General features: G+C 40.2%; 4 long non-coding RNA genes across 4 annotated transcripts; 3 read left to right on the top strand and 1 right to left on the bottom strand.

Moving 5' to 3' along the window:
- The first annotated feature begins 624 nt into the window (after positions 1 to 624).
- Positions 625 to 1,621, top strand: LOC129749293 (uncharacterized). The gene is made up of 4 exons (XR_008737996.1): positions 625 to 765; positions 856 to 1,070; positions 1,134 to 1,375; positions 1,524 to 1,621. It is a non-coding gene; the product is annotated as an uncharacterized LOC129749293 (long non-coding RNA).
- A 2,324-nt stretch (positions 1,622 to 3,945) lies between these two features.
- On the bottom strand, positions 3,946 to 8,625 carry LOC129749299 (uncharacterized). Its single transcript, XR_008738003.1, has 6 exons — positions 8,298 to 8,625; positions 8,055 to 8,194; positions 7,036 to 7,996; positions 6,872 to 6,971; positions 5,708 to 6,804; positions 3,946 to 4,852 (listed from the first exon to the last, which is right to left on the bottom strand). It is a non-coding gene; the product is annotated as an uncharacterized LOC129749299 (long non-coding RNA).
- On the top strand, positions 8,447 to 9,488 carry LOC129749295 (uncharacterized). Its single transcript, XR_008737998.1, has 2 exons — positions 8,447 to 8,978; positions 9,071 to 9,488. It is a non-coding gene; the product is annotated as an uncharacterized LOC129749295 (long non-coding RNA).
- An 838-nt stretch (positions 9,489 to 10,326) lies between these two features.
- On the top strand, positions 10,327 to 11,090 carry LOC129749294 (uncharacterized). The gene is made up of 2 exons (XR_008737997.1): positions 10,327 to 10,664; positions 10,777 to 11,090. It is a non-coding gene; the product is annotated as an uncharacterized LOC129749294 (long non-coding RNA).
- Positions 11,091 to 12,002: the final 912 nt, after the last annotated feature.

The following is a 12,002-nucleotide window of genomic DNA, read 5'->3' as shown; positions in this document are numbered from 1 at the left end:
TTCAGAATGTGTGAAAAGGTATCAGCGGCAGCGTTGGGATTAGAAAGATCAAGCTCAGATACCCAGTCGATAGTACCTAGAATGTGAGAGATGTCATCGAAGTTGGCGTTCTTAAAGTCGAGGTAGAAGGTCACTGGTTTTTCTACTGCAGCGTTCAGCCTAGTTACTTCGAGTGATGCCATGAGAGCAGGGTGATGTGGGACTACTTTAACAAGCGGTGCAGGAGCGACTTCGATGGTCGGTAAACGAGGTCCGTCATTGGCAAAGCAGAGGTCCAGCGTACGACCGTATTCGTTCACCACATCGTTGATCTGGCGCAAGGTCGCTGCACTCAGGGAGTCCAATATGATGTTTGAAGGCGCCGAAAAAGTAGAGCGTGCTGGGTCTGGGTACAGAAAGCTGCCATGGATGGAGCACCACTTCAAACCGGGCATATTGAAGTCGCCAATGACTAGTAAGTCATCTTCAGGAGCGCAGAAGGAGCTAACTTCGAAGATGCAGCGAGAAAACGACTCGGCGAGGGCAACATCTCTTGAGCGATCGGGTGGCAGATACACTACACATACGTACAATTTCCGGTCTACAACCCGCATAATTAAAAACAGTTGGGGATATAGTACTAACTATTAACTTAATATATTGGTAGCAGTACCAGTATGAAATATCTCCCAAGTATCATTTCATTATACATGTTCAAAATTTTATTACCTCAATAAATTATGACAGGATCGTATCAGTGACAGTGACAATATGATATATGATTTAGTAAGTATAGTATAATAAGAGAATAAAAATTTGCAACCTTTGAATATTGTCTCTGGACCTTATCCAGGACTCTAACAGTGTACGACAAAGTTTCCTTATAGCTTAAAGATGTCGGAAACACCAATCGAGTGAGCTGCACTAATTGTTTCACTCTGGAGGCTGAAAATAAGAAGCTTAAGGAGCAATTAAAGATCAGTAAGCGGAAGCTGCAGAGGGTGCAGGGGGAAAAATTGTCCTCGGACGAGCACGCACTACGATTGTCGAAAGAACTCCAATTGATGAAGGACAAAAATAAGTTTCCTGAGGTGAAACAATTTCATACATCCTTGCAAACATATTTCTTACATTATTTTTGAATCTATTTTCAGGCTTCTTTTTCCGAGCAAGAAGGAATTCCGATGACCGTAGCAGATTTGGATGAACTGAATGGCCGCGCGACAACAGACAGCTGGGTTGCTCGCTGTTCGCTTGGTCGGTGCAGATAACCTGATAAAGATGAGCGTAACCGGTCAGGCGTGCCATCGGTACGCCAATATGAAAAAAGAAGACGGAACTCGTTTGTACCCAACCCCAAAAAAACTGGACCCCAACGTGTTGCAGTTTATCTGTAGTAAGTTTGATTACTTTATTAAATTTATGTACCCGGGGGATTAACCGATGCATTTTATGTACCCGGGGGATTAACCGATGCATTCGTGGGTCTAACCTAAAATCCAATAGATAAAGTTCTTACATTTATTCAACCTTTCTATTTTCAGACAAAATCGCAGAACGTACTGCCATCCGTGTTGGTTTACAAAACGTACTTACAATTCGGCAATATCAAAAATAAAAAATAAAAACATCAACATTTTAATTTTTTAATTTTATTTTATTTTTTGTGGGAAAGAATTGGAACTATATTGGTTATGGTACAGGGAAGCTCTTTTTAAAAATATTTTACAATATGCGGAACGTATGATTGAGCGTTATTTTTACTACAAACTACTATAAGCAAACTATATCCATTGAAGTTGATGAAATCTATGATTTTGTATTCCAACGTAGCTAGAACATTCAGGTAGATTGTTTTGCTCGCCAAAAGTGGATGATATTTTAACCGTATCCAATAATGTAGCATGAAATATTTGTTCGAAAAAATCGCTCTTTTTGAATGGTAAACATGCTTAACAGCCCTTTCCCCATATGGTACTTTAACAGATAATCATAATACAGATTGTTAATATGGTCTGTGTTATTGTACATATACTGTTCACTTTACAATAAACGATAACGTTTAGAGACAATATAGAATATTCTCTATATATTGTAATTGATTATGCGGGAAGATCAATGCGAATCCATACAAGTTCCAGATCGCACCAGGAATTGTTGTCGATGAACTGCGCTGGAAGATTCGACTTCACGGCAAGTAGTACCCCGCCTCCACTGGACTTTTTGCTGTTTCGGGCGCTACGGTCACAGCGGAACACTGCGTAATCAGGGCCGAAGATCTGACTTGATAGTGTGCGGTCATTCAGCCATGTTTCCGTGAAGGCGATGACGTCATAGCAGGAACACGAAGTTGCGAGCAGGTAGTCGGTCAGGCAGGAATTGATACCCCCCACATTCTGGTAGTAAAGGGTAATGGTATCTAAAGGACCCGGAGCGGATCTGGTGAGACGTGCACTAGAAGGTGGAACATCATCAGGCACAGGAATACAATCAGGGGTACCATACTTGCCTGAATTCACAGGCTGGAGAACCCCTTCGCCGCAGACGAACTCAGGGCCGGGACGACTGATGACGCTGGCAGGAATCAGCGCGACTGAGTCGAAGGGCTCAGGGGTCTCCGAAGTGCCTAGCTCGTTGCGTCCCGGTGTAGAAACCCCAGAATAGTTGGAGATGTTCTCGTTAGGTGAGTGGTTGCCGAAGTAATACTGGCTGGAGTCAGCGCTGTTGGTACGACTGGAAACCGAAAAAGCGTCACGCGGTGTGAAAGTTCCAAAGGACAACTTATACTTGCCTGTCGATGCAGGCTGGAGAACCTCGTCGCCGCAATCGAACTCAGGGCCGGGACGACTGATGCCGCTGGCTGGAAACAGCAGGCAGGAAACCATATGCGAATTATTTTTTAAAAGATCTCTTAACAGTTAAGAACAGTTAAGATTTCCTAAACAGTTTATAAAATACTATAACCATTTGTGAACGTATATCGATATAAGGTTTTTTGGAACTTCTTTATTCATCACTTTTTTTAGAAGAGGAAAAGGTATATTTCGAAAATGGGGCCCAAGTCACGGCCAGCACATCTCTCACTGAAACATAGGGTGGTTTTTTCTAGGGCCCGAAGGAAGTTTTCGATATAAGGTTGAATTTCATGATTATTCCACGTACGATATTGTACAATTTCTTAAAAATAAACAGAACGAGTTCGTAAGAATCTAATTTAAAAATTTATCAGGCAACTGTTTAAAATTTTTTTTAAACTATGAAAAAAATTCAATGCATAGCATTCAATGTATCTTTTAACCATAACACAGTGCAATATTTGAATACAATTGAAAAAAATAATTTATTTTCGAATGAATAAATAACTGCCGCTTTGAATTTATTAATATGAATGATTTTTTAATTCCCTTTTTCAGTGTAACAGTTAAGACTGGCCCGCGATGCTCACCCAACTGGTGCGCGAAAGAGTGTGTATCCTAAAACCGGGCCGCTGAAATGAGCAAAACCGGGCCGCGTATACTCACTCATTGGTGCGTTTGCTCTTACAAGTGTAAAAAGGCCCACCTATACCCGGATCGAAAAATCGGCCCAAAATCGGTAGGATTTCGAACCGTTCAACCCGTGAATCGGTTAGAATTCTGACGAGAAATCCAACCGATTTCCGACGAATTCAGTGCCCTGGTGAAACAACTTTCCTGACGACGATAAGTTTTTGCGAGTGAGCTGTCAAAACAATCAGTTCGTTTTCGGATTTCATCCCGACCGATTCCGGACGGAAATGAGTTCGATTTCGAACCAAATTGGTCCGATTTCGGACCGAGTCGGTTCGATTTTGAACAAAAATCGGTTCGGTTTCGGTCAAAAACCAGATGAAAATTAGTACGATTTCGAACGAATTGCCGTCATGTAGAAATTTGTTTTTATTTACTATTTGCATCATTGTCATCATGAAATTTTAATTCATTAAGCTTTCACTTTGTATCTTTATTTGAAAACAATAATTATGTCCATGAATTGCGGGATATGAGCGTCCTGATGTGGTGCCAGTGGGTGATGTTGGATTGCATCATTCTTGCTAGTTTGTTTAGCGTATCGACGAGGTTCGTTCCTTCGAAGACGTTGGCGCTGATGATCCCGAGGTCGGATTCCTGTAGCGAAAGGATCTTCACGAACGAGCTCACTTTCAAGAGATCCATGAATGAGAGCTTGAGGTCGATGGGCTTCCCTTTCTCAGCGACGTTCCTCACATAGGAAAAAAAAACGGTGATCGTCAACAGGACAACTTCTATGCCACGTCGATGATTCAGGCAAGGTAAATCCGACCGGAATTCTCGTATTCGACAATGATGAGGGAGTGATTGTGGCGGCTTCTTCCGATTCGTTCACCTGACCACCAGCATGACTGAACGTAACTTCCTGCTTTTTCTGAATTTTGGATTCGTACCTCGGTTGGGCATCTGTCGGCCGGGAGAAATCGTGTATGATGTCGTTTCTGGACCACTATGAAGGTGATTTTCGGTGCGTACTTTTGGCCAAACTTACGAAAGCCGCCTGAATGACCCTCAGTTTACTGCATAGTACTTCTCTGAATTATCCGTGTCGGAAACCCCACCCCGAGAGTACATTAGGAACTCAGGCAATGCATTTATGGAACTGACGCAGCTGACGCTCGACGGCTCGACTATGTGTTCTAGATTGCAGATCATTCCAGATCGTAGCTGGCTGCTACACCAACGACACTTGATATATATATATTTGACTGGTCCGGCGATGGATGTGAAAGGTCAGCTCCAATGAACATTACTTTTGGAGAGATCATTGGAGGTTTGTTTCCAGGTGCAATGACGTGATTGCTGCCATTTGTTTTGACGCTGATCTGAAAATAATTTGTTGAGTTAGTTTTGTACCTCAAGGCCTGTTTTTTTCTATAATTTTTTATATAAGTACATAGGGAGAACTTGTCTATGACCGGACAACATTCACCATGGAAATAAAGAAAATAGCATCCTGATATGGTGTTTGAAATATGGTGATCAAATCTGTTAAGGTAAAACAAAGATAGACATTGAAAGCTTTTTTCTAGTACTATAGAGGGGATCGCCGTAACTATGCATTTGTATTGGGCCATTTCGGCTTGTAATATGTGAATTGCGCATAAACGTCATTGTTAGCTGGTAATCTTTCGACTACAGTTTTAGACATAAGATAATAAAACGGAAGTTCAAACAAAATATTAGAGAAATTTAGAAATGCGATTTGTCTGTGAACGGACACCATATTGTAGACGATGACCGGACAAGAAAATATTCAAAATTAAGCATGGTTCCAACATGAAACTTTCATTTTTTCATCTATATAGCAACCCCCAATGATAAGCAGAAGATAAGAATTTTTCTACGTTCTTGTGCTATTGATGACAATTTTGGTACAGCAATTCGTAGTGTCCGGCCATAGACAACATTTTTGGAAATGAGTGAAAACTAAAATAAAATGGTTTCTCTTACCACATGAATTGTAATCTGATTTTTTCTAAAAGTTTAGTGATCATAATATTAATACTCTTCGAATCATTAAAGAGGAAACAATCTTTACAAAAATATATTTTTGAAGTTATTGCTAAAAACCCTTCAGTGTCCGGTAGCAGACTAGTTCCTCCTACACTCCGTAAGTATTCTTCCTATACAGCAATAAAATTATCACCGAAAATGTGGTAAAATTTAAAAATGCTTACCTTGAGCCAAATATTGGCGATGCTGCTAGCATCCGTTTGCATCCTAAATATTGTATTCGATTTAATGCATTGTGTTAGAATGCCCAGACTTAATTCTGCTTCTGCTTAGCTCTGGCATATATTCGGAACAATAACGAAAACTAGATCCAATTTTTCTTTTTTGACATCCTCAAGTGTTAGGTCAAGCGTCCGATCTCTCGTCCATTGCGTTGGTCTCCATTCGGTTGTTTGTAATGTGTTTTCATATTGAATGGTGACATGGAAATTCCTTGCTTGCCGGTCATTTGGAAAATACAGTTACCAAATTCCTGTTCCTGATATAGCGATGTTCGTTGATCTTAATTCAGAATGGCCGGTTCTTTTTTGTAATATCTGTACTTAGGACCATGATTTTATTCATTCCCTCTCTATACGCCTCGGTTTGACCACACTTTTGTTGGCGTCCATTAGCCCAAGAGGATGAATAATCCAACCATCAATTGTTTCGAAATTAGTCCCAACCTTCAAACCAAACTCGTTGACAGTTTCCGATTAATTGTATTCGATTTGATCAAAAATTTCCATTATTTTTCCAATGTCCGTTGCGGATTTTTTAATGATGAATTGTGTACATCTATCTGGATGTTTTTTTACTGAGCGCGCTTGGCATCTTGGATCAGGCCACTGCTTCATTGGGAGCATCACATTCTTGACGCTGCTATCAACGTGCATTATCGGAAAATTGCGATATCGCAAAAGCTTTCCTCTTTGTTGGAAATATTGTGCCACCGTCGTCTCCGTGCCATCTTGATTTTTGAAATTCTGCTGATTGGCCTGACCCCGAAGGCGGTTAGTTTTTGAATTCCATCCGGTCCTTGATACAAGATCTCCAAGCATTTCAGATGATTGTTGAGTTTTAGTTTCGCCCAATGTTGAAGTGGGTCATTTAGATTGTTGATTCAAGTCAGATCACCTAGAATTTTCAATATTCCACCTCCACTGGGGAAAGCTTTTTGCGACACATCAATGTCCAAATAAGTACGGATCCAAGAATGGAATATTGGAACAGTTCGTACCAGAGCGAATGATTTCGGAATCATGTAAACTGTTCGTTTGAACTGCAAATGCATGGAAGACAGAAATAAATATAAAATTCGGAGGAAAAATGCTCGAAGATTGACTCACTTTTACGAAATAGTTGTTCTTCTCGTAGGCTGTAGCAAGCACAACATCTAGACATTGGATGGTGGCCATTGTTTTATCCAAATTTTTGTTTTGAGGATAGCTGAAAAAATCAAATTAACATTATTAAACTTGAAATGAATTCAAACTCAGGAATCAGAAATTACTTTTTGAGGGATCCCAAATCAATCCCGCTTTCTCCAACTCAACTGTGAAGGTTACTTCCCGACCCCCGTTGGAAACCTTAACATCCTGCTTATGGTAATCTGCCGGAACCCGATGGACTGAATAGGCATCGGCTGTTGCCATCGAAGGCAAACGCGAAGTTAGGCAGCACCTGAGTCGCGAACGCATCGAAGGCAGCACGCTGCCAATTCCGGGATGCCATCGATTGTATGTTGATATCGTAATGGCTCAACAGGTAAAAAAAACTTTCACGTGTCGATTATTCCGATATGATTGCGCCTCGTCGTAAATCATCTGCATCATACCGGCATGTTTGCTCAACAGTTCACGAAACAGGGAGTGCAGTTTAAAATAGAAACCGCCTGCAGTTGATACCACTCTCCCAGGGAGTAAACCTTCCGTTTCAGGCCGAAGGAATACTCATCACGACGCACTGCATGTACTGGTTTAGCTCGCTTAACATTTCTCCGAGGGTTGTTATTTCTGCCTGAAGATTGGACAACGAAGAAATCATCTCGATGATGGACTGATTCTTGGAAATGATTCCTCGCATCGTGTCCGTCAGAAAGTCCTGAGCAATGTCCTCATTCATGTGGTGTAAATGTTCATAGGTAGCCACACATTGCGTCTGCTCCGTCAGAAGGTAGTTTCGGCTCAGAGTAAAACATAGCTGGAGAGCTACATAAACCACAGTCGTTGCTTGTCCGTTGTGAATCGGATTACCACCGTAGGCAAAAGAGTTGATCGAGGCGAGCATCTTCGTAAACATGATCCAAAGGCACGGTGGTCTCGCTGTGTTCCTGGGATCTGTACCCCATTAGCTCTGACAATTACACTCCCTGATATTAAATTCGACAATTGATAGGAGAAAGCAATGATATTTTGCTGATCGGTACTCTGTTGATTGACGGAATGCAAATATTGTTAATAGCTTCGTAGGACCTAAAAATCATTAAATTTTAATACAATGGAACAATAACTAAGTTATGCGTGAACCTACCTCCTGGAACGCTTGCCGCGAATCCTGTTCAAGTAAAGTCCTCCAGCTGTTTTAGAAATGGATTGCTCCCTTGCATGTCGACTCCTCGATAAAATTGAAGACACGTCCGGCAGGAACTAACCCTTGTGATTTGGCCTCCGCTAAAATTAGCAAAAAAAATGTTTGTTATTAAATGGATGATAACTGTGTGTAAATAAACCAAAAATTACAATATATATTATTGATTCGCGAATAAAAACTTACCACCGTTGTTTCCTGACTGTTTCAGTTGAATTTTTTTTCCTAATTGCACGCTGCGTGTGCGACAAACAAAACCGATCGTTTTTCAAACGATTGTCCCTCAAGACAAACTGACAGAATTCGAATCGAAAACTAAACTGATCGATTTCGATATCTGTCATTGTGGCAGCGGAGAAATGGTCAGGAAAATCCAATAGAATTCGAAGGGAAACCGGATAGATTCAAACTGACAACTAATAGTTTGACAGTAGTCGGTCCGGTTGCGATATTCGTTCCGATCCGGGTAGAGGAGGTTCTGGAGAACACTTAGGGCATCCGCAGCAATCGCGAGCAAAGTGAAAATGCTCACGAGTTTAATCACTTCCATACCGCACCGGGGGTTAGTATGAAGGTGAGCAAAATAGGGCCGATGCCGTCGGGACCGACAAAATCACCAAATTTGCTCACTAGAAAGGGGCGAGAGCAAACATGCACTGAAAAAATTCTACCGTTTTGAGCAGAATTAAACAAACGATGTCGCAGCGTGTAGATGTTTGTTGATATTTATTTTAAGAAAAAAATTGTATCAGCTTAAAATTGTGGATGGTTTTTTTTGTAATAACTGCAGTTAAATTCGCAATTTCGTTACATTTTTTCGGGGTTTTCCAGGAATTGAACGAGAAAGTGTAAATGCTGGTTCTGATGGTGAGTTATTTATTTTGTATTTTATACTGTTTTTGACTTTTTTTCTACCTATGAATTTTGATAACATTTTTTCCTTTCTCACTCAATTTCAGATAAACAAACTTGAAGCATCGTAATTTGTGACCAAAAATGGTCACTCGGAGTTTCTCGGAGTAATAATAATCGAGACCAGTGCGCTGTGCAGGCCGATATGGGTGGCATTCCAGTACTGTCCCTACCGATTCGGCTTTCGGAACGAGGTCCAATAAGTTTGCAACTAATGGGACCCAGTTTTTCGGAGCAGCAATTATTTCAATCAGCACGTTGGATAGAAAAAGAAGTTGAAGATTTTTTAGAAAAGTATGATTTTAATATAAATATAATAAACAAATAAAGTTGAATTTTAGTTGAATTGTTTGGTTTGTTAAATTTTGTTTTTCGGGTCCATTTGTTAGGAAATATAAGTGCCCGGCGTTTTGAAAGCAAAATCGAGCTTAATTCGAAAATATATTCTTATCTGAACTTATTTTATTCAATCAAGTCGTCCTACAATTCAATAAGTTTTTAATCACAATCCAGCAAACGGGTGACACGGAATTGGAAACACCGTAAGGAAAACTCAACGCTTTACAACCACCACCGGTTGAAAGCGGTGTCCTATAGATACGATGACGAGGCCAAGCGAAGCAAACATCCTGCTCGGAAGTTCTTGCTGCATCCGTCATCGGACCCGATTGCTGGTGTTCGAAGCTGCTTGGCCTTGCTGCTTCTGTATGGCATGTTCAACCAGGATGTAGACTTTGACGTCACGATACGGATAGCAGCTATCCCGTCAAATAACTGCCAACACCCTAACTGCCCTTTTAAGATCAACATTCATCGAAATTTGAGCAAAAAACTGACGACTCCGAAAATTTACTCGGTACGTATTAATTTAAATTTAGATTTTCTTCAAAAGTTTTCTCAGTGCAATGCTAAATTTAAAAATAATTATGCTACCGCCCGGTGCACGAAAGAGTGTGTATCCCAAAACCGGTCCGCTGAAATGAGCAAAACCGGGCCGCTTATACTCACTTATTGGTGCGTTTGCTCTAAAACCATTATAATAATTATTATTAATGCCATATTCGTTTTCATTCTGGTGGTGCACCGGTAGTGCACCAAGTGCTGTCAAAGCGTTTTTTTTATATGAAGTTGACAGCAGTTGGTGCACAACCATCTTTCCACCAGGCTTGCAATTTCTCTAAAGAGAATCACCGATGTGCTCGGTTTTCGATTCTCGGTAGAGATTCTCTGAAACGCACCGCAGAGATTTTTAGCCGAACCTCTGTACACTCAGAAATGAAAAAAATATAAAAATGATTTAGTTTAATTTATCCCGCAATTATTAGGCGAATAATTTTTTTAGGTCATAAAAAATAAGTATCGCGATATTATTTTTTATGCATTGGAAACATTTCTCCTTGAGAAATAATTCTCTGCTTAAAATTTAATGACGCGAAACATTTCAATCTGTCATTTTTTACGGCTCATTTTGTTTACTATTGCATTGTTGTTGTTCTCTGGAAATTTCGCTACCTCACTTCATCGAATCGTCTCCGGTTCACGTGTTCAAGGAGCTGATTAGGATCAACTAGGAAGAGAAATTCCGGAGTTTATTCCTTCCGGAATAAACCAGTGAAAATTCAGCATTGCCTTTGACGGTAGGTAGTACTAATTGCTCGTATCTCTTGAGAAATGTAAAAAATTTTTTGCAATGAAGTCAGATAGAGTAAAGATTATATTTAACCTTCTATTTTTTTTTTTCGTTTACAGGTAGTTCAGCAAAAGGATAGGATCAATCAGCAAACAACAATCTACCATCCTGTAGAAACCTGCATGCCTACAAGCGTATCCACCTTTGCAACATGGGCCAGCACTGCTCCTATTGGAACAACACAGGAAAATGCCTAGGAGAACAGTGGTTTGTTTCGTTTCGAATGATCCGGAAACGATTCCCTTGTTGGAACGGTATTCGTGTCAAAGTTTATGATTATTTTAGGAAAAAAAGTTTATGAGTAAGTGAAATTCCAAATTATATTATAAAATTAAATTACATATATGTATTAAACAATAAATTTAAAAAATCTCAAATTTCTTTTTTTTTCTCGCTTTACCTCCAATATAATTTCATTAATTCAACCGTTGCCTTAAATTTCGTTCTGTTTACGACCACCAGATGTCACTGATGTCCATTCCTCAATGCATAAATTTTAATCGCAGAAAATATTTCTCAGAGAGAAATATCCCAGTCATTACTCCATGAGAAATATCCTTGTGCGTAAAGAGGAAGAAACGTGAAAATACCTAAAAAATAATTGTTTGATATTTTATTTATTTCTGAGTGTAGAGAATCTGTAAATCAACACGACAGAGCTAACACACACTACAGTGATAAACTGTTTTCACCAAGGAGAGCAACAGCGACGGCAGCTGGCTTGGCTTGTTGCGTTTACCAACACATACGAAGCTGAACCACTCGCCCGAAACATTCATCGTTTGTTGATGCTATTATTATGCACACCGTCGTGTTTGTTTTTGTCTTTGCTTTTTGGTGGCTTCAACTAGTCGGTTCTATGTTTTCACCGGGGTGCTCTACAGTGACAAATCGTCGCACGCCGGAGCTATTGAACTTAGGTGTGTGTGGCTTTCGAAACCGGGGTGCGAATAATGTGTGGAGAGGATCGAAAAATCTCACCCGGGTGATTTGCAACTATCGCACGGGGGTGTTTTTTTCTCCGTTCTCCGTTTTTCTCGGTAGAGAATGGCATCTCTGCTTTCCACCAGATGAAAACGAATATGGCATAAGTCTCATTGTGCTCATCAAAATTAACATATTTTGCTTAAAGTGTTTTCTGGAAACTTCGATCATCTCGCTTAAATGCGCTGTGCATCATAAGCTGGAATAACCGAACGATTTAACGGTTTTCGGCAATAATTACCGAAAAATTTTCCGTTTCCAAGCATTCTTTCAAGCATTCCAAGCATTTATTTTGTTAAGCGGGC

This window comes from Uranotaenia lowii, chromosome 2 (genome assembly GCF_029784155.1).
Source record: "Uranotaenia lowii strain MFRU-FL chromosome 2, ASM2978415v1, whole genome shotgun sequence".
Taxonomy (NCBI): Eukaryota; Metazoa; Arthropoda; class Insecta; order Diptera; family Culicidae; genus Uranotaenia; species Uranotaenia lowii.
This window is presented reverse-complemented; position numbering and strand designations above follow the sequence as displayed.